A 22,389-nucleotide genomic window follows, 5' to 3' on the forward strand; every position below is an offset into this window, starting at 1 on the left:
TGTCACACACACACACACTCTGTCACACACACACACTGTCACACACACACACTCACACACACACTCCCTCTGTCACACACACACACACTCTCTCTGTCACACACACACACACTCTGTCACACACACACACTGTCACACACACACACTCACACACACACTCCCTCTGTCACACACACACACTCTCTCTGTCACACACACACTCTGTCACACACACACACTGTCACACACACACACTCACACACACACTCCCTCTGTCACACACACTCCGACACACACTCTCTGTCACACACACGCACACTCTGTCACACACACACTCTGTCACACACACACACACTCCGTCACACACACACACACTCCGTCACTCACACACACACGCTCTCTCTGTCACACACAAACACACTCTCTCCCCGTGACACACATACTCCGTCACACACACACACTCTCTGTCACACACACACACTCTCTCTGTCACACACACACTCTGTCACACACACACACACTCCGTCACACACACACACACTCCGTCACTCACACACACACGCTCTCTCTGTCACACACAAACACACTCTCTCCCCGTGACACACATACTCCGTCACACACACACACTCTCTGTCACACACACACACTCTGTCACACACACACTCTCTCTGTCACACACACTCCGACACACACTCTCTGTCACACACACACACACACTCTCTCTCCGTCACACACACTCCGACACACACTCTCTGTCACACACACACACACTCTCTCTCTTTGTCACACACACACACACTCTCTCCATCACACACACACACACCGTCACACACACACACTCTCTCTCTGTCACACACACTCTCTCTCTCTCTCTCCCACATACACGCACTCTCTCTCCAACACACACACACACACCGTCACACACACACACACTCTCTCTCTCTCCATCACACACACTCTCTCTCTCGTGCGAGTCACACGCGTTGCGAGCCAGCCAAGGCACTGTACGGACAAGGGTAGCCACATCGGGAACGAAAGCTGAGCGGTGGGTCTCATCCCATCCCATCCTTGTTGTCGTTGTTGTCGTTGTAGGAAATACAAAAAACACTCGCGACACGAAACAGCGTTCAGCTACCAGCGCCTCTCCTGAGCGGAGCTTTTGCCCCTTCGTTCACCTACCTGCCTGGGTACCTGCCTGCCTGCCCTGCCTACCTGGGGAACTGCCTGTCTGCCTGCCTGCCTGGGTACCTTCCTGCCTGGGGACCTGCCTGAGGACCTGCCTACCTGGGGAACTGCCTGCCCTGTCTGCCTGCCTGCCTGGGTACCTACACCTGCCCTGCCTGCCTACCTGGGGAACTGCCTGTCTGCCTGCCCTGCCTGTCTGCCTGCCTGCTAAAAGCCGCAAATCTCTGGATCGACTGGCTGACACGACCTCGTGAAGCTGCCTGGACTAGTGGCTTGTTGCTTGGCTGATTGCACCACCACCGCTCCTACTGACCACCTCTCTCCCATTCGCGTGTTCGACTCAAGGTAAGAGGCGGGCAGCGTTGAGGGGTTCGCGTCCGTCCGTCTGTCTGCCTTAGATTCCGCTTTTGGTTTTTGACAGCTGCTGATGCTGCTGCTGATGCTGATGATGCTGATGCTGCTGCTACTGCTGCTGATGATGATGCTGATGATGCTGATGCTACTGCTGATGCTGATGATGCTGATGATGCTGATGCTGCTGCTACTGCTGCTGCTGATGATGCTGATGATGCTGATGCTGCTGATGCTGCTGCTGCTACTGCTGATGCTGATGATGCTGATGATGCTGATGCTGCTGATGCTGCTGCTACTGCTGATGCTGCTGATGCTGATGATGCTGATGCTGCTGCTACTGCTGATGCTGATGATGCTGATGATGCTGATGATGCTGATGCTGCTGCTACTGCTGATGCTGATGATGCTGATGATGCTGATGCTGCTGCTACTGCTGATGCTGATGATGCTGATGATGCTGATGATGCTGCTACTGTTGCTGCTGATGATGTCTGTGGCTAAAATGTTGACTGTTGGTTGTGGATGACTGTGTGTGTGCGTGTGTGTGTGTCTCTCTCCTGCTGTAGACGCGTGTGTGAGTACACGTGTGAGTGTGTGAGTACACGTGCGTGAGTGTGTGTGAGTGTGTGAGTGTGAGTGTGTGAGTGTGTGTTAGTACAAGTGTGTGAGTGTGTGAGTGTGAGTACACGTGTGTGAGTGTGTGAGTACACGTGTGAGTGTGTGAGTACAAGTGTGAGTGTGTTAGTACACGTGTGTGAGTGTGTGTGAGTGTGTGAGTTTGAGTGTGTGAGTGTGTGAGTGTGTGTGAGTACACGTGTGTGAGTGTGTGAGTGTGAGAGTGTGAGAGTGTGTGAATGTGTGAGTACACGTGTGTGAGTGTGTGAGTACACGTGGGAGTGTGTGAGTACACGTGTGAGTGTGTTAGTACACGTGTGTGAGTGTGTGAGTGTGTGTGAGTGTGTGAGTGTGAGTGTGTGAGTGTGTGTGAGTACACGTGTGTGAGTGTGTGAGTGTGAGAGTGTGAGAGTGTGTGAATGTGTGAGTACACGTGTGTGAGTGTGTGAGTACACGTGTGTGAGCGAGTGAGTGTGTGATTGTGTGAGTGTGTGTGTGAATGTGTGAGTACACGTGTGAGTGTGTGAGTGAGTGTGTGAGTGAGTGTGTGTGAGTACATGTGTGTGAATGAGTGAGTACACGTGTGTGTGTGTGAGTGTGTGAGTACACGTGTGTGAGCGAGTGAGTGTGTGAGTGTGTGTGTGAATGTGTGAGTACACGTGTGAGTGTGTGAGTGAGTGTGTGAGTGAGTGAGAGTGTGTGAGTACATGTGTGTGAATGAGTGAGTACACGTGTGTGTGTGTGAGTGTGTGAGTACACGTGTGTGAGCGAGTGAGTGTGTGAGTGTGTGAGTGTGTGTGTGAATGTGTGAGTACACGTGTGAGTGTGTGAGTGAGTGTGTGAGTGAGTGAGAGTGTGTGAGGACACGTGTGAGTGTGTGAGTACACGTGTGTGAGTGTGTGTGAGTGTGTGTGAGTACACGTGTGAGTGTGAGTACACGTGTGTGAGTGTGTGTGTGTACACGTGTGAGTGTGTGTGAGCACATGTGTGAGTGTGTGTGAGTACACGTGTGTGTGTGTACACGTGTGAGTGTGTGTGAGTACACGCGTGTGAGTGTGTGTGTGTACACGTGTGAGTGTGTGTGAGCACATGTGTGAGTGTGTGTGAGTACACGTGTGTGTGTGTACACGTGTGAGTGTGTGTGAGTACACGTGTGTGAGTGTGTGTGTGTACACGTGTGAGTGTGTGAGCACCTATTAAGGCTCGCACGATGCAACAGGAGACGGGGGGGGGGTGTGGGTAGCCGACGACGTCACGTCCCAACCGTCTTTGTCTCCCGCCCGGTGCCACTCGTTTAACGGCTGAGTGGACCTAGGGGTGGCCCACTAGCCAGGTTTGAAATTTCCCGCCACTCGGTTATTGGTCGTGAGCGGGAAACGAACTCGGATGGCCGAGGTTGGAAGGGCAATTCGCTGCCCACTACACCAAGATGCCCCCCCCCCCCCCCCCACACACACAAAACACAAAACACAAAAACATGTTTTGGGGTAGCCAACACCACGCCCGGCCGTCTTTGTCTCTCCCAAGTGCTGCTGCTTGACACATCCCCTCCAGGCTGAGTCGACCTAGGTGAGAGCCAGGAGCGATAACAAATGCTCCCCCCCCCACCCACCCCCCACTGATGATTTGCTCGTGAGCGCGGCGGCAATCGACCTCGGAATTGTCCCGAGGGGATTCGTAGCTGCGTACTGCTAACCACTGCACCACCACCAGCACCACCAGCACCACCACCACCAGCACCACCAGCACCACCAGCAGCACCACCAGACACCACGACCACCACCACCACCAGCACCACCACCACCACCAGCACCACCAGCACCACCACCACCACCACCAGCACCACCAGCACCACCAGTACCACGACCACCACCACCACGACCACCACCACCACCACCAGCACCACCAGCACCACCACCCCCAGCACCACGACCACCACCACCAGCACCACGACCACCACCACCACGACCACCACCACGACCACCACCACCACGACCACCACCACCACCACCACGACCACCACCACCACCACCACGACCACCACCACGACCACCACCACCACGACCACCACCACCACCACCAAGACCACCACCACCACGACCACCACCACCACCACGACCACCACCACCACCACCACCACGACCACCACCACCACGACCACCACCAGCACCACGACCACCACCACCACGACCACCACCACCACCACGACCACCACCACCACGACCACCACCACCACCACGACCACCACCACCACCATGACCACCACCACGACCACCACCACCACCACCACGACCACGACCACCACCACCACCACCACCACCACCACGACCACCACCACCACCACGACCACCACCACCACCACGACCACCACCACCACGACCACCACCACTACCACCACCACTACCACCACCACGACCACCACCAGCACCACCACTACGACCACCACCACCAGCACCACCACCACCACGACCACCACCACCACGACCACCACCACCACCACGCTGGAGATCTCTGCGTGTCCGTCACACACACACACATGTATGGGTGGGACACCGTGCTTCGTCAAACAAATAAAACATCACAACAATAACAACAACAATAAGAACAACAACACCGCAGCCTTGAACTTGACTACAGAGTGTTTTCCACAGTGCACAGCACTCTGTGGACGAAATGCGCGTGTGCTTTTGTTTAATATTCAGCGTCACGGTTAACACGCTGTGCGAGGTTACATGGGTGACCTGTGTGTGTCCGCGTGTCTGTCCGTGTGTGTGTGGGGAGCGGTGGCGCAGCGGTTAGCGCTACGCCGCGCTACGAACCTGGCGACCCGGATTCGATTCCCGCTCACGGCAAACACCACCAGTGACGATTATCTGAACCGGTCTTGGGCCTCCCCTAGGTCGACTCAGCCTCAAATGAGTACCTGGTGCGGTGTGTAAACATCGCCGCTATGGAGACAAAGGCGGTCGGGCGTGGTGCTGGCCACCCACCCCCTCGTGTGCCGTGCCGGCCTTCATAGGTGTTCGCTATCAGCACTTGCCCCAACAGTCTGTTAAGGCTATACGGGGGATCTTTGTCTTTGTTTGTGTCCATGCTGATACCGACCATACCACCCATCCTCGCGTGCATTAATAGGTGCTCGCTAACACATCACTTGCTCCCAACAGCCTGTGCGCGTCTTGTTTATATGCCCAGAAGAAGAGCCATTGCCCGAAACATCGCCGATGATATCATTGTTCTGTGAATGCCACACACACAGACACACAACACGGCGTGGTTATTGTCGAATGTGTTGATTTGCGAACGCTTTGAGTTCTCCCTTCGTGTATTTATTAGCTGTGTATGTGGGGCCGCGTGCCAGCGCGAGCGATAACGGCGGAGTGATCGACATCTTTCGCGCAGAAGGGAGGTTGATGCTTCTCAACCTGTGCGTTCGTGTAGCGGGAGGGAGGGGAGGGAGGCGAGGGAGGGAGGGGAGGGAGGGGAGGGCAGAGAGGGGAGCGAGGGGAGGGAGGGGAGTGGAGAGGGGGGGAGGGAGGGAGGGGAGGAAGGGAGGGAGGGGAGCGAGGGAGGGGAGGGGGGGAGGGAGGGGAGGGAGGGAGGGATGGAGGGGATGGGAGGGAGGCGAGGGGAGGGAGGGAGGGGAGTGGAGGGAGGGAGCGAGGAGAGGGAGGGGAGGCAGCGAGGGAGGGGAGGGGGGGAGGGAGGGGAGGAGAGGGAGGGGACTGGAGCGAGGGGAGCGAGGGGAAGGAGGGGAGGGAGGGGAGGGAGGAAGGTAAGGGAGGAGAGGGGAGGGAGGGAGGGAGGAAGGGGAGGGAGGAAGGGGAGGGAGGTGCCTTCGCCGCTATGGTGCTGGTAGCGCAGCCGCAGCAGGGGATCTGGTGATGGGTTGATTTATTTTCTTGTTGGTGTCTATGAACACAGTAACACACAATGGGACTAATGTTACACGGGAAATCCGCGTTATATCTTTAATTAAAAAGGGAGCACATAAGCAAACAAAAAAAAACAAATAAAACCGACATGATGAACGAAGCAAAGTTCCGAAAGACCGAGCGTCTTTCTCGTCTGATCGTTAAAAAAACTAAAAATAAATAAAAAAGGAGGGAGGAAGGGGAGGGATGCTTCGATTAATCAAAACCTTCGCTGTCACAACCGGCACAGCATGCAGTGGCATCGCTGCTCCCCGAATGAATCAACGTGTGAGATTTTTTTTTTCAACTTCATGCAAACGATGTGCAAATGACATGCTAATGTCACGCTAGGGCTAATGGAGCGGAATGAACTGTACGGGCCAGACAGACGCACAACGCCGAGAGGTTTGATAGAGAGAGAGCGAAAGACAATGGTGATGGTCGGAACACGAAATAAAATACGATGAAAGTAATCGGTTCGATAATTGGTTTTTACCCTTCTATCTGGCAGCAAAACTGACACCTTTTTTTACAAAGAGTCATGTTTACATAGACCACAATACCTGCAGTCATAATGCAAAAAAAAACATAACTCTGATAATGTATGCACTGTCCTTGAAGTTGATTGGTCCACACCCGAGACAGCTTTCCTTAAAGCCTAGTCTCACATGGGTTGGACCAGATGACGCCAAAAGGCGCACAACTCAAAGACAATGCACCATCAGAGTATGAGAGCTCTGGGTAAGCATTTACACCATTGGTACCTCATTTGCCAGTAAAAAATATGATAACCTAAGAATATAAGAAGGGGATACAAATGTGGCCGGGCGTAGTCCTGGCCACCGCTACCGTCATGCGCAACAGTGTCAGCCTTCCACAGGTGCTGCTCGCTAACAGCACTTGCCCCGGCAGTCTGTCAAGGCTTTACGGGTGACCTTTATCTTTTGTCTGTGGTCATGAATAGGGAGACCTGCAACTTAAAAAGGCCTTCCATCAACATTCCCTTCGCAGCGCTGGGGAACGGACTGAATGATATCGATGGATGTTTGTGCTTTGCTCTGTGCAGGCCTTTATTAGTGTTCCTTCAATGGACTTTTGCTTGCCCCACCAGTCTGTCTGGGCTACGTCCGTGCTTTCGTGTGAGTATTTGCAAATGAGTGTGTGTTTGGGGCAGAGGTCGCAAACGGGTTTTGATTCCTTACCCGTACCCGTACCTGGCCGCACCAGGGTCGCAAACGGGTACCCGTACCCTACCCGTACCCGGCCGGGTACGGGTAGCCGGGTATTGGTTAGGGTACGGGTATCGGGTACCCGGTTGTGACCTCTGACTTGGGGAGAGGAGGCTCGTGAAGAACGCTGATGCTGCTGGGCAGTTGGAGGCAGTCACCCACCAGCAACAACGGAGAGCAGAGGAGCGACGCTCACAACAACGAGCGGAGAACCGGGTGGCTAAAACGCAGCAAGTTTCCACAGTAGGGGGCACAGGTGGTGCATCAGCCAGTCATCTCAGTCATTCGACCCGTGGCACCTGGGTCTGTCCCGTGACCTCCTGCCAACGGGCGTTCGATATTTCACGTAGGCTCAACGTGCACGTAGCCTGGCACAAGCGCCGTGGAGAAGTCACCGCCACTTAGTGTCGAATGGCGGTTGATGTTGTTGTTTGTGGGGACCGGTGGTGTAGCGGTTAGCGGTACGCTGCGCTATGAACCTGTCGACCCGAGTTCGATTCCCGCTCACTGGACAACACCACTGACGATTATTTTAACCGGTCCTGAGCCTCCCCTAAGTCGCCACTGGGGAGAAAAAGGCGGCTGGGCGTGGTGTTGTTCGGGCCTTCATAGGTGCTCGCTAACAGCACTTGCCCCAACAGTATGTTAAGGCTATACGGGGGATCTTCGTCTTTGTCTTTTTTTATCGTGCAGAGAATCGCGCACTCTACTACAAAACGTGGTGACTTGGGTTCCATTCCCGGCCACTGGCTGACATCAGTGCCAAGTCGTGTCACGTAACTTGACATCGCCACTGGGGAGACAAACCTGGCTGGGTGTGGTTCTGTCCACTCATGCCCTCGTGCGCCGTGCCGGCCTTAATAGGTGCTCACTAACAACACTTGCTCCGCTATGGGGTGATCGGGCTCTGCAGTCGTATTTATTTTAGGAATTCTAGAAATTTAAAAAAAACCCTCGCCGTTCGCAAGCTGGAACATACTTCTCTCTCACTTGATACAGCTATCGTGCTGTGACGGTTCCACCTGAAGACGGAAGCTTGTGTTGCCTCCGAAACGTCGTGATTTTTATTTATTTTTTTATTTAACTTTTATTAATTTTAATTTTTTACCTACGTGACTTTACTGAAAAAACCTAAGAATATGAATCCTTGCAGTCACGAAAGCTTCAAATCTAGAACAGACGATCCATCCTCCGTGCCGTTCAGTGGCCGATCCATCCCCCGACACCCAACCCCCCGCCCTCCTCCCCCCCCCCCTCTCCATTCGCCGCACATGCGCAGTGCGGGCAGCTATCAGCCCCCACCACCAGCCCTCTCAACCCCATTCGGTCGGGCGTGTTGGGCACAAACAGTGCGCCGTGCAGATCCAACGACCTCGAAAGTGCGCGCGCCGTGGTGTGAGCCATGTTGCTTTATGCTACTCTGTGTGTGTGTGTGTGGCATTTACTGGCCGTGGTGTGAGCGAGGTTGCGCTCAGCTACTCTGTGTGTGTGGCATTTAGTGGTCGTGGTGTAAGCGAGGTTGCTTTAAGCTACCCTGTGTGTATTCTTAGGTTTTTTCGGTAAAGTCACGTAGGTAAAAAATTAAAATTAATAAAAGTAAAATAAAAATAATAAAATATAAAAAAGTATAAAATCACGACGTTTCGGAGGCAACACAAGCTTCCGTCTTCAGGTGGAACCGTCACAGCACGATAGCTGTATACAGCTGCTCCGTCACAGCAGGATAGCTTTTGTTTAATTTTTATTTTACTTTTATTAATTTTAATTTTTTACCTACGTGACTTTACCGAAAAAACCTAAGAATATGAATCCTTGCAGTCACGAAAGCTTCAAATCTAGAAATACTCTGTGTGTGTGCGTGTGTGACATTTACTGCCCGTGTTGTGAGCGCGGTTGCTCGAAGCTACTCTGTGTGTGTGTGGAATTTACTGGCCGTGGTGCTGAAATCTGCGTGAGATCGAGTGAGCCGCTTTCCGTGGTGCTGAATCCTTTCGCACCTGGCGTTACCCTGATCGCCGCTGTCCGCGGTGCTGAATTCAACCGATTTCTTTTTCGACGGGAGGCGTCACATCGCAGGCCAGACACAAACACCCCTTGCCACTCTTCCGGGCCAGCCACCCCCCCCCCCCCTATTTTCCTCTCTGCGTTAGCCGTTAGCTGCACATGTGTAGAGGAGTAAAATGTGGACGTGACGTCAGGTTTGCCGTTCAGTGCGATGACGTCACGTCTCCTAGGGTACTTAAGGGATACCCCGTGACGTAAGCGGGGTCAATGTGTGAACGGGTAGAGTGAGCAGGGTGAAGAGGGAACCAGGGGTAGAGAGAGGGATCGAGTGGTGAGTCTGGGGAGAAGCCGGTGGTAGCAGCCGTAGAGGTGCTTCTCTCTCCGCTCGGTGGAGTCGGCAGAGTCCACGATCCGACACGAGAGAGAGAGAGACCGGAGCTAGCCGGCTGGGACCCGGGCTCAGAGTAGGAGCCCTAGCCCCTGGGAGTTGTGTACCCTGCTGTGTGTTATTGTAACAGCTTTAATAAATCCTGGCGGAAGCCCTTAACTTACCTCCGTCTCCCAGTACGTCCGTGGGAACTTCTCTACACTTGCCATCACGCTGCCTCTTCTTGGTTCTTTCGGTAAAGTCACGTAGAATGGACATAATAAAATAATACAAATAAAACATCATAAAATAATTCTCACGACGTTTCGGCCACAACGCAAGTAGCCGTCCTCAGGTGGAGAACAGGTCTGTCGGAAAGACAGCGTCTGAATGAACACCACCAGGCTTGGCAGCTGCCAAGCTTGGTGGTGTTCATTCAGGAGGACGGCTGCTTGCGTTGTGGCCGAAACGTCGTGAGAATTATTTTATGATGTTTTATTTTTATTATTTTATTATTTCCATTCTACGTGACTTTACCGAAAGAACCAAGAAGATGAATCCCTGCAGTCACGACAGCTTTAAATCGAAATTGTATTATGTTTTATTTTTATTATTTTATTATTTCCCTTCTACGTGACTTTACCGAAAGAACCAAGAAGATGAATCCCTGCAGTCACGAAAGCTTTAAATCGAAAAATCACGCTGCCTGTTGTCGACACTGCCAGGGTAGTGTTTTAATTATTTCTCGGCGACCGCCGGTGTTGTTCGCGAGTGATGAGGCGAGTCCAAATTGATGGGCTCGCTCGCCACTCGTATATTTAGCATGAACTAGTAGGTCCGATTCTCGTCCAAGCTGATTGCTGACGTCTGCAGGCGAGGTAACCGCATCGCACCGTGAGCAGAAAAGGGTGAAGTTAAACACCGAGGACAAATCGTGCTTTCGTCGTCGCGCTCGTGGGAGCAATGCTCACAATCGAATCGTGAAACGGGACTCGGGTGTTTAATCCTTGGTTATTGAGCTTCGCTAAGTAAATATTACGATTCTGATTCTAGATTTGAAGCTTTCGTGACTGCAAGGATTCATATTCTTAGGTTTTGTTCGGTAAAGTCACGTAGGTAAAACATTAAAATTAATAACAGTAAAATAAAATAAAAATCACGACGTTTCGGAGGCAACACAAGCTTCCGTCTTCAGGTGGAACCGTCACAGCCACGACAGCTGTATCAAGTAAATGAGAGATTGCAAGAGCTACCACTCCGTATATATAATGGTTGGAGAGGGGGGAAGGGCCAAGTACGGCACACTTTTTATTCATATGGTAAGGTGAGGCTTATTTTACTTTTATTAATTTTAATGTTTTACCTACGTGACTTTACCGAAAAAACCTAAGAATATTACGATTCTGATTCATTCGAATGGGGTATGGACCCCCAATCGCGCTATCGCCGGGTTAAAGTGCAAAGGATTACTCTTAATCCCAAACAAAGACTTCCCATTGACCAGTTTATAACCTGAGAAAGTAAATATAATTAGGCTTCGTATATATGTGTATAAAAAAAAACACAATGTGGTGGTCTCGCTCCTGCGAACTGCTGTGATTTCTCCTCCCCCGTATTTTCCCCCGTCCACTCCTCTCCACAACATAATCAGCAGCTTCCGTAAACATAATTATTTCCTGCGAGGTGGGAGGTCACTCCTTTCCCTCTGCTGCGCCCATGGTCAGTAATGGCATTTCTGTTCTGCTGCACATAGTTCCATCGTCAACAGCGTCGTCAGCCATGGTCAATCCACTGCTGGATGAAGGCTTCTCAAAAGCTGCAATCGTCATATATATTCATGAGCAACGCATCTTTTGTTTGATGTCCTGGATGCCTTATTTATTAGCAAACTCTCATGTATTCATTGTCTTCTCTGGAGTTGGTGGAGATCGCGTTTGTTTAAAAAACTGAAAGATGTTTATTTTTATTTTTCCAGATAAGGGGCCCATTATACAGCAGGCGTCAGGGTTGGGATCGAACCCACGACCTCATGTATACGAGGAGAGATAATTAACATCTCCTAGCCATACACGGTGACGTGGAGATCTTGATCAACGCCACGTTCTTAGGCATCGACGATTGCTCGACGATTTCATGACGTCCATCAGATATGACACAAACACGGAAACGTGTGTGTGTCTCTTCTTTAAACACGTATAATCGATCCATTCTTATGAAGTATGTATAGTTTAACACGTAGGCGTTCGCGACTACGGTGGCTATGAGATGTTAACTCCCTCGCCTGGTATGCAGGAGGTCGTGGGTTCGAACCCGACGCTGACACCTGTTGTGTATTTGGAGTTTGCGTGTTCTCCCCGTGATCGCGTGGATTTCTCCGAGACCTCTGCTTTTCCCTCTCCACATTTATAAACACATTCCTCCTGCGGAGGGAGCTGGTAGGAACGTTGGGTTGCTCGGTCAATGGCCAGGGTCAACGGCGGCGTGGTGTATTCCGCAAATATGGTCGACTGTGAGGGCGGGGACAATCCGGCGTGAGTAGGTTAAACGTTGAGTTTTATAAGGGCACCACGGGGTGACCAGCCCCTCCCCACCCAGCCCCACCCCTCCCACCCCCCACCCAGCCCCACCCTCCCCACACAGCCCCTCCCCACCCAGCCCATCCCCACCCTCCCCACCCAGCCCCTCCCCACCCTCCCCACCCAGCCCCCCCCCCTTCCACCCCCCACCAAGCCCCTCCCTCTCCACCCAGCCTCCTCCCTGCACGACGGACGAACGGACACAATAATCCCCTGTGGGCTGGTGGAACCAGTGGGTTCCTACCAGTATGAACACGCATTTCGAGTGTGTCTGGCTGCTATACATTCCACGCGATAAGTCACTTCGCTGAGCTATAATTGGTGATCGTTCGGTCGCTTCTTTAAAAAGAGCTGTACAGCCCAGTGGGCCATTATCTGGAAACGTGAAAATTTTTTTGAAAGATTGTTTAGTTTTTTATCGATACTCGAGGTTTAACGACGCAATTGTTTTTACGCAAACTCACCAAAAAAAAAAAAACACTATCCTTTTATATTCGATGGTTCTTTCGGTAAAGTCACGGATATAGAAGAAAAAATAATAATAACAATAAAATAATACAAAAAAGTGAATAAAAAATAATACAAATATCACGACGTTTCGATCGCAACACAAGCGGTCGTCATCAGGAGCAGGGAGGTTCGCCTCTGAGGGCAAGTTGTTTATAAAGGTTGAGAGAAGGTTTAGAGATCAACATTAGCTGCCCCGCCGATCTCTAAACCTTTGTAGAGAAGTTCCCACGGACGTACTGGGAGACGGAGGTAAGTTAAGGGCTTTCGCCAGGGTTTATTAAAGCTGTTACAATATTACACAGCAGGGTACACAACTCCCAGGGGCTAGGGGTCCTACTCTGAGTCCGGGACCCTGCCGGCTAGCTCCAGTCTCTCTCTCTCTCTCTCGTGTCGGATCGTGGACTCTGCCGACTCCACCGAGCGGAGAGAGAAGCACCTCTACGGCTACCACCGGCTTCTCCCCAGACTCACCACTCGATCCCCTCTCAATATTCAATGGTTCCCTCTTCACCCTGCTTACTCTACCCGTTCCCACAGTGACCCCGCTTACGTCACGGGGTATCCCTTAAGTACCCTAGGAGACGTGACGTCATCGCACTGAACGGCACACCTGACGTCATGTCCCCATTTTACTCCTCTACACCTTTATAAACGGTTTGCCCTCAGAGGCTAACCTCCCTGCTCCTGATGATGACCACGTGTGTTGCGATCGAAACGTCGTGATATTTTTATTATTTTTATTCACTTTATTTTCATTTTTATTATTTAATTGTTATTATTTTTCTATCTACGTGACTTCACCGAAATGACCATCGACTATGAATTGCTGCAGTCACGAAAGTTTTAAGTCAAAACTATCCTTTTAATTAAAACGGCTCCACTTGTTTGCCCAGGAAAGTCTCATGATTCTCTTTCGGGAGGGTCCTGCCAAGTTGACGCAGTAGGGGAGTCGATGCTTGCAGCTGTGCGTGCGATCCCAAGCGAGAAAGTTGAGTGGTTATCATTTGATGTTCCAGGGGGTCTGGGCCCCCCCCCCCTCCCCCCCAGAAAAAAAAAATCTAAATTTGAAAACGAATTTCCTGCCTAAAATATAAAAAAAAATTCACAAACACATAGGATGGACTTTTAATTAATTTTTTTACAATAATGTCTAATAGTGTAATTGTATTGCATTGTCTTCTTGGTTTTTTCGGTAAAGTCACGTAAAAGGGAAGTAATAAAATAATAAAAATAAAACATACTATTATTTTATATTATATTATTATATAATATTATTATATTATATTATTATATTATTTTATTATGTTTTATTTTTATTATTTTATTACTTCCCTTCTACGTGACTTTACCGAAAAAAAACCAAGAAGATGAATCCCTGCAGTCAGGAAAGCTTTAAATCGAAATGTATTACATTGCTCTGTTTTTTCTTTTTTTTACCTTTTCTTGTTTCATTCTATGTAATGGCAGAGATTAGAGATTCATAAAGTACAACCATAACCACAATCATACAAACAGAAATCCATTTTATAACAACATATTGGTGGCGGGGGGACATTTTGAGCATATTTGATTATTTCCGCTGTTGCCGTCACACGTACACAGTTGTGTTGTATTTGCTGTACCGTGATGGGGTGGGGTGGGGGGGGGGAGACACGGGGGGGGGGGGGGGTCCCCGTTAACCTTGTACCCACTGGAGACCACGTGTACTACACGGCAGAAGAGAGATAATCAATTCCTCGAGTGGATCGCCACCAGGAATCGCGACAGTTATCGATTCGGAAGGGGGGGGGGTGCAGGGTTAGGGGTTTGATTGGCTGGCAGCAGGAGGACGCTAGCCTAATTATTATATAATTATAAATGACTGCTCATTAATTTTCGATTTAAAGCTTTCGTGACTGCAGGGATTCATCTTCTTGGTTCTTTCGGTAAAGTCACGTAGAAGGGAAATAATAAAATAATAAAAATAAAACATAATAAAATAATTCTCACGACATTTCAGCCACAACGCAAGCAGCCGTCCTGAGGTGAAGAACAGGTCTGTCGGAAAGACAGCGTCTGAATGAAACACCACCAGGCTTGGCAGCGTATATTTAAGCTGGGTTGGAGGGGGGGAAGGGGCGAATTGACAAATGAATTTGCATATCAAGAGGAATTTAGCATATTTATGGGAAATGCAGATATGGCATTAGTCACTACGGGCATGGTACTTGGCTCGTGGCGAACTCTGACCTTCGAGAGTGAGCGCCGCGCAACGAGTGTGCGACAATTGCAATCGTCGCAATGACATTATAATCGCAACAATTATAACGCAGCAGCAGCAGCAGCAAAAACAAAACGCAGTGCCGATGCCGTGACTTTAACGCCCCTCCTTCGCGACGAGCGTTTTGTTGTTGTTTTTGTTGTTGTTTTTCGATTTAAAGCTTTCGTGACTGCAGGGATTCATCTTCTTGGTTCTTTCAGACGCTGTCTCCCCGACAGACCTGGTCTTCACCTGAGGACGGCTGCTTGCGTTTCTACGTGGTTGTTTAGTAACTGCAGCTACATACTATTAACATTCCTTCCCTTTGTTAATGCTACCCCCATCCCCTCCCTTTGATGCTGCTAATCCTGCATAATGCACGGGCATAATGACTTTAAACCCCCCGCCAAACCTTCTACGCATTTCCCATAAATATGCTAAATTCCTCTTGATATGCAAATTATTTTGTCAAGGCGCTCTTCTTCCCTCTCCAACCCAGCTTACATATACGCTCCTAGCTTGGTGGTGTTTCATTCTTCACCTGAGGACGGCTGCTTGCGTTGTGGCCGAAACGTCGTGAGAAGTATTTTATTATGTTTTATTTTTATTTTATTATTTCCCTTCTACGTGACTTTACCGAAAGAACCAAGAAAAGGTTGTTGTTGTTGTTGTTGTTGTTGTTTATTATTTGTATTTTTAAATCCAGAGGCAGTCGACTTACATCACCCGTCGCTCGGAGCGCGCATCGCCCTGGGGCGGTCTCAGTGTCGCCATAGGTGGCCACGCGCCGCCACGCGCCTAAATAAATAGACGTGGAGGGACAACGACATCGTCGTGATGATGATGATGATGGTGGTGATGGTGATGGTCGTGATGATGACGGTGATGATGATGAGGATGATGATGACGGTGGTGGTGATGATGGTGGTGATGATGATGGTGGTGGTGATGGTGGTGATGATGATGATGATGACGGTGGTGGCGGTGATGATGATGTTGACGGTGGTGATGACGGTGGTGGTGATGATGACGGTGATGGTGATGATGGTGGTGGTGATGGTGGTGATGGTGGTGATGATGATGGTGATGATGATGGTGGTGATGATGATGGTGGTGATTATCATGATGACGGTGATGATGATGATGACGATGACGGTGGTGGTGATGATGACGGTGGTGGTGATGATGACGGTGGCGATGATGATGATGACGGTGGCGATGATTATGATGATGATGGTGACGGTGATGATGATGATGATGACGGTGGTGGTGATGATGACGGTGGTGATGATGATGGTGACGGTGGTGGTGATGATGACGTTGGTGATGATGATGATGATGACGGTGGTGGTGACGATGATGACGGTGGTGATGATGATGACGGTGATGATGATGACGGTGGTGGTGATGATGACGGTGGTGATGGTGATGATGATGACAGTAGTGGTGATGATGATGGGGCAAATTGGTTGAGCCTGTAAAAGTCTCGCCGAATCCTCAAGACGAGTTGAGTCTCGAGACCCGGGGGGGGGGGAGGGGGGGAGGAGGTGGATGTTTCTGTTCCACCCACTCCATCACGACGTGACCTGTCAAAACGATATCCATCCCCAACAATATTCCTACCCTAAGGAGCGACGGACAGCACCAACAACAGCAACAACCACAACAACAACCACCACCAACGAGCACTGGTCAGCATTTCAAAAGCAACTACACAACCCCCGGGCAATGCTGTCGGTGCGCAAGCTCAATGCGGGACACTCGACACAGACCCGAGACATCGGCACAGAGGTCACGTCCTCAATCGCAAAACGCCCGTCAGCGGCACGAGCACGTGCTCCACGCGATCCACGCGAACCACGTGATCCACCTGCACCACGTGATCCACGCGAACCACGTGATCCACGCGCACCACGTGATCCACGCGAACCACGTGTACCACGCGAACCACGTGATCCACCTGCACCACGTGCTCCACGCGAACCACGTGCTCCACGCGAACCACGTGATCCACGCGAACCACGTGATCCACCTGCACCACGTGCGTCACCTGCACCACGTGCTCCACGCGAACCACGTGATCCACGCGCACCACGTGATCCACGCGAACCACGTGATCCACGCGCACCACGTGCTCCACACGAACCACGTGATCCACGCGCACCACGTGATCCACGCGAACCACGTGTACCACGTGATCCACCTGCACCACGTGATCCACGCGAACCACGTGATCCACGCGAACCACGTGTACCACGTGAACCACCTGCACCACGTGCCCCACACGAACCACGTGATCCACGCGCACCACGTGATCCACGCGAACCACGTGTACCACGTGAACCACCTGCACCACGTGCTCCACACGAACCACGTGATCCTCGCGCACCACGTATACCACGTGAACCACCTGCACCAAGGGAGGGGTGGGGGCAAGGGAGGTTGACGTGGAGACAGCTCCCTGGCTCGTGTTGTGATTCACTTGACTGACAACAATGGAATGGAGAGAGAGAAAGAGACGAGGTGGGGGTGTGTGTGTGTGGGGGGGGCGTTCGTGTCGGGCTCTCGACTGGTGCCTATCCCTTGACAGTGGTGAAGTCATCATCCTCGTGTCGTGTGAAGTCATCATCCTCGTGTCACGAGCTAACGGTGTGGCGGTGAGCCAGGCGGTGTGGATGCGCGTCACTTGTCAGGCGTAAAAGACCTGCAGCAGCAGCAGCAGCTACAGCTACAACAACAACAAGAAAAAGCTATTACTGTTTCGGCAGCCGTACATGGGTTTTATACAATGATATTCATTTAAAAAAAGGAAACAAAACACATTGTACTCTACATGTCAAATGTATTTTCTTTCTCTCTTTACAATCAACAGAGGAAACACATTCTTCCAGAGCCTATATTTTGGGCTCAGGGAAATGTTTTCTGCTGCCTGACAATTTAGCTGGTGCGTGGAGCCGTCAATGAACGACGCTCCCCGTTTCACTTTCTACCCATGAACGTCGCTCCCAGATTCACTTTCTACCCATGAACGTCGCTCCCAGATTCACTTTCTACCCATGAACGACGCTCCCCGTTTCACTTTCTACCCATGAACGTCGCTCCCCGTTTCACTTTCTGCCCATGAACGTCTCTCCCCGTGTCACTTTCTACCCATGAACGACACTAACAATTTCACTTTCCTCCAACTGCTGAGCCACCACGCAAATCTCGCTTCTAAAGGCAGCCTCGATTGTGTTTTATCTCGCTGTGTCTCCCCCAGTTTTTGCTCTCATCTCATCACCCGGTGGAGGGGGGGGGGGCAGCATTACCTCCATCCCGTCAGCGGCGTCACGCGTCTGTCCAATTGCTAGGATGTCGCCGGGTAACGAAAGAAAAACCCCGAATCACACCCAGAGGGCTGACGACTCACTGGGGATGTGAACTACCTCGCCTGGTGTGCAGGAGGTCGTGGGTTCGATCCCGACCCTGACGCCTGCTGCTGTATATTTGGAGTTTGCGTGCCTCTCTCTCTCATCATTATCATCACGGTGGCTAGGAGATGTTAACTACCTCGCCTGGTATGCAGGAGGTCGTGGGTTCGATCCCGACCCTGACGCCTGCTGTATATTTGGAGTTTGCGTGCCTCTCTCTCTCTATCATCATCACGGTGGCTATGAGATGTTAACTACTTTGCCTGGTCTACAGGAGGTCGTGGGTTCGATCCCGACCCTGACGCCCGGTGCCCCCTCTGTATCTCGTGGATTTCTCACTCAGGTCCTCCGGTTTTTCCCCTCCACATTTCGAATCGATGTGCGTTCAGAGTCTTCTCTCTACTGCTGTACATTCCCACACTACAAGCCACATCATTGGGCCGGCATTTGTGGGCCTGAGCTGGTGGAGTTAAAAGTTAATAGTTTTTGTTTACAGCCTGTGGGTTGTCACCTGTCGGGGAATTTGCAGTCTGTGTGTTCGGTTAGCGGGGATTGATTGGATGGCGATGTTTAGTCCTGCGTGTTGAACTTGATTGTGGTGTTCCGCATGGTGTCGATACGCCTGATGCCAGAGGTCGCAAACGGGTTTTGATTCCTTACCCGTACCCGTACCCGGCCGCACCAGGGTCGCAAACGGGTACCCGTACCCGTACCCGGCCGTACCCGTACCCTACCCGTACCCGGCCGGGTACGGGTAGGGTACGGGTATCGGCTATCTGATTGCGACCTCTGGGATGAAGCCATGTTGCAGGCGCGGGTGGGTTGATTCTAGGGACTTGAATTGTGAGAAGAGACAAGACGTTGGGAAATGAGTGACAAACAGTTACTCACCAGTGACTCACGGTCTACCCGTACCCGGCCGCACCAGGGTCGCAAACCGGTACCCGTACCCGTACCCGGCCGGGTACGGGTAGCCGGGTATCGGGTAGGGTACGGGTATCGGGTACCCGGTTGCGACCTCTGCCTGGTGCTGACTGAGAAACGTCCCGGGGCGAACCCACGCACTCACCGACACGCTCACGTATTCACTCACTCACTCACACACTCACTCACTCACGTATTCACTCACTCACCCACTCACCTATTCACTCACTCACCCACCCGACCACCCACTAATTCTTTAGCAAAGTCGCTTAGAAGCTAACCCGCTCACTCACTCACTCACATATTCACTCACCCACTCACCTATTCACGCACCTATTCACTCACTCACTCACTCACGTATTCACTCACCCACTCACCTATTCACTCACCTATTCACTCACTCACTCACGTATTCACTCAATCACTCACCTATTCACTCACTCACTCACGTATTCACTCACTCACTCACTCACCTATTCACTCACCCACCCGACCACCCACTAATTCTTTAGCAGAGTCGCTTTGAAACTAATCCGCTCACTCACTTATTTATTCACATATTCACTCACCCACCCGACCACCCACTAATTCTTTAGCAGAGTCGCTTAGAAACGAATCCGCTCACTCACTCACTCACATATTCACTCACCCACCCGACCACCCACTAATTCTTTAGAAGAGTCGCTTTGAAACTAATCCGCTCACTCACCTATTTATTCACATATTCACTCACCCACCCGACCACCCACTAATTCTTTAGCAAAGTTGCTTTGGAACTAACCCACTCACTCACTTATTTATTCACCCGCCCACTCACTCATTCACATCCGATTAGCGCGGTTGGCTGCATACGGTGCAAAAGAAGGTCATCAAAGACATACATTAATTTGCAAAGTCACTCAGTAACTAACCCACTCAGTTACTCACAAACTCGCTCATTCACTCACCCACCCAGGTTACTAACTGTCCGAGAATTGGCATCTGTGTTTCGGTGGAAAGAATGATTGGTATTGATATCTTGTACCGGATGTCGCTGTGTGGAAACTGATTGCAGAATTTTGCACGGTTTGGATGGATCCAGGGCTGCGCTGAGAAGCGTGTCTGAGTTTGGCCTGTGATAGAGATATCTTCCTCACCCACCCACTCACCCACCCACCAATTCACCCAACCACCAACTCATCGACCCACCCACTGACTCACCCACTCACCCACCCACTCACTCATCCACCCACCCATCCACTCACCCACCCACCCACCCACTCACCCACCCACCCACCCACTCACCACCCACCCACCCATTCACCCACCCACCCACTAACTCATCCACCCACCCACTCACCCACCCACTCACCCACCCACCCACTCACTCACTCATCCACCCACTCACCCACCCACTCACCGACCTACTTACCCACCCACTCACCCACCCACTCACCCACCCACCTACTCACTCACCCACCCACTCACCCATCCACCCACCCACCCACTCACCCACCCACCCACTCACTCATCCACCCACCCACCCACTCACCCACTCACCAACCCACCCACCCACTCACCCACCCAACCACTCACCCACCCACCCACCCATTCACCCACCCACCCACTCACCCACCCACCCACTCACCCACCCACCCACTCACCCACCCACTCACTCACTCGCTCATTCACCAATTCATGCGTTATCCCTCATCTACGAAACCTCCAATAGTAAATTATTAAACATAACCACTTAATAGCAAAGTTACCGATATTATCATTGTCCCCTACTGAGAGACTAATGCCCACTTGCAGGCTGGTAGGAACGTTGGGTTGCTCGGTCAATGGCCAGGGTCAACGGCGGCGTGGTGTATTCCGCAAATATGCCCGACTGTGAGGGCGGGCGCAAGCCGGCGTGAGTAGGTTAAACGTTGAGTTTTATAAGGGCACCACGGGGTGACCAGCCCCTCCCCACCCAGCCCCACTCTCCCCACCCAGCCCCTCCCCACCCTCCCCACCTAGCCCCTCCCCACCCTCACCACCCAGCCCCTCCCAAACCCAGCCTCTCACTCCCCACCCAGCCCCTCCCCACCCTCCCCACCCAGCCCCTCCCCACCCTCCCCACCCTCCCCACCCAGCCCCTCCCAAACCCTCCCCTCCCCACCCAGCCCCACCTTCCCCACCCAGCCCCTCCCCACCCTCCCCTCCCCATCCAGCCCCTCCCCACCCAGCCCCTCCCTGCATGACTGACACAATAATCCCTTGTGGGCTGGTGTAATCAGGAGGTTCCACCCAGTAAAAACTAAAACATCATCATCATCACTGCGGTGTAGTGGAGTGGAACCTAGCAGGCATGGCGCGGCTCACTCTGTGAAGTGAGAATTGCTATTAACGCGGCGAACCGAACATCGATCATCGTGAAATCTCTCGGTCTCCAGAGCAACAACAACAACAATAACAACAGCCCTCTCTTCAGGGCCAAATAAGGACAACACCATCAACAACAACAACAACAAACGTGTCCGATAGGCATCCTGGGGCAATGGATCCTTCAACTGGTCATCGAGGGACGCTCCCAGAAGGGGCTAAGTGTAAGCATCTCTTATGTTTTTTCGGTAAAGTCACGTAGGTAAAAAATAAAAATTAATCAAAGTAAAATGAAAATAAAATAAAAATCACGACGTTTCGGAGGCAACACAACGTCGTGATTTTTATTTTATTTTTCATTTTATTTTTATTAATTGTAATTAATAAAAAACCTAAGAATATGAATCCTTGCAGTCACGAAAGCACACTTTTTCTGGCATAAGGTATTCCAACGGTTTTAAGGTAATTTTGGGGTGCTGATTCCAAATCTGGCATCAGTTTTTGTCTTTCACATCAGGTTTTTGAGATATTATCAAATATTACATTTTCAAGAAAAACTGCAGAAGAAAAATGTTAAATAAATGTGGATATCTACATAAAATGATATTATAAACACACTATACTAACAATACAGCACCATATTTTAACACTAAAGCAGTCACCGACTCGCAACAACTTGCAATCATAAGTGACAGAGTAAATTTCGGGTAAAATCAATGAAAATGGGGTATGCCGTC

General features: G+C 51.1%; 1 protein-coding gene across 1 annotated transcript in view; it reads left to right on the forward strand.

Annotated features, from left to right (window-relative positions):
- The first annotated feature begins 978 nt into the window (after positions 1 to 978).
- Positions 979 to 22,389, forward strand: part of LOC144950720 (gamma-aminobutyric acid type B receptor subunit 1-like) — a 195,791-nt gene continuing 174,380 nt past the window's right edge. Inside the window, exon 1 of the mRNA XM_078880793.1 lies at positions 979 to 1,509. The gene's annotated coding sequence lies outside the window, so the exon portion shown is untranslated. The remainder of the gene's footprint in view (positions 1,510 to 22,389) is intronic.

Source organism: Lampetra fluviatilis, chromosome 59 (assembly GCF_964198595.1).
Source record: "Lampetra fluviatilis chromosome 59, kcLamFluv1.1, whole genome shotgun sequence".
In the NCBI taxonomy this organism is placed as follows: Eukaryota; Metazoa; Chordata; class Hyperoartia; order Petromyzontiformes; family Petromyzontidae; genus Lampetra; species Lampetra fluviatilis.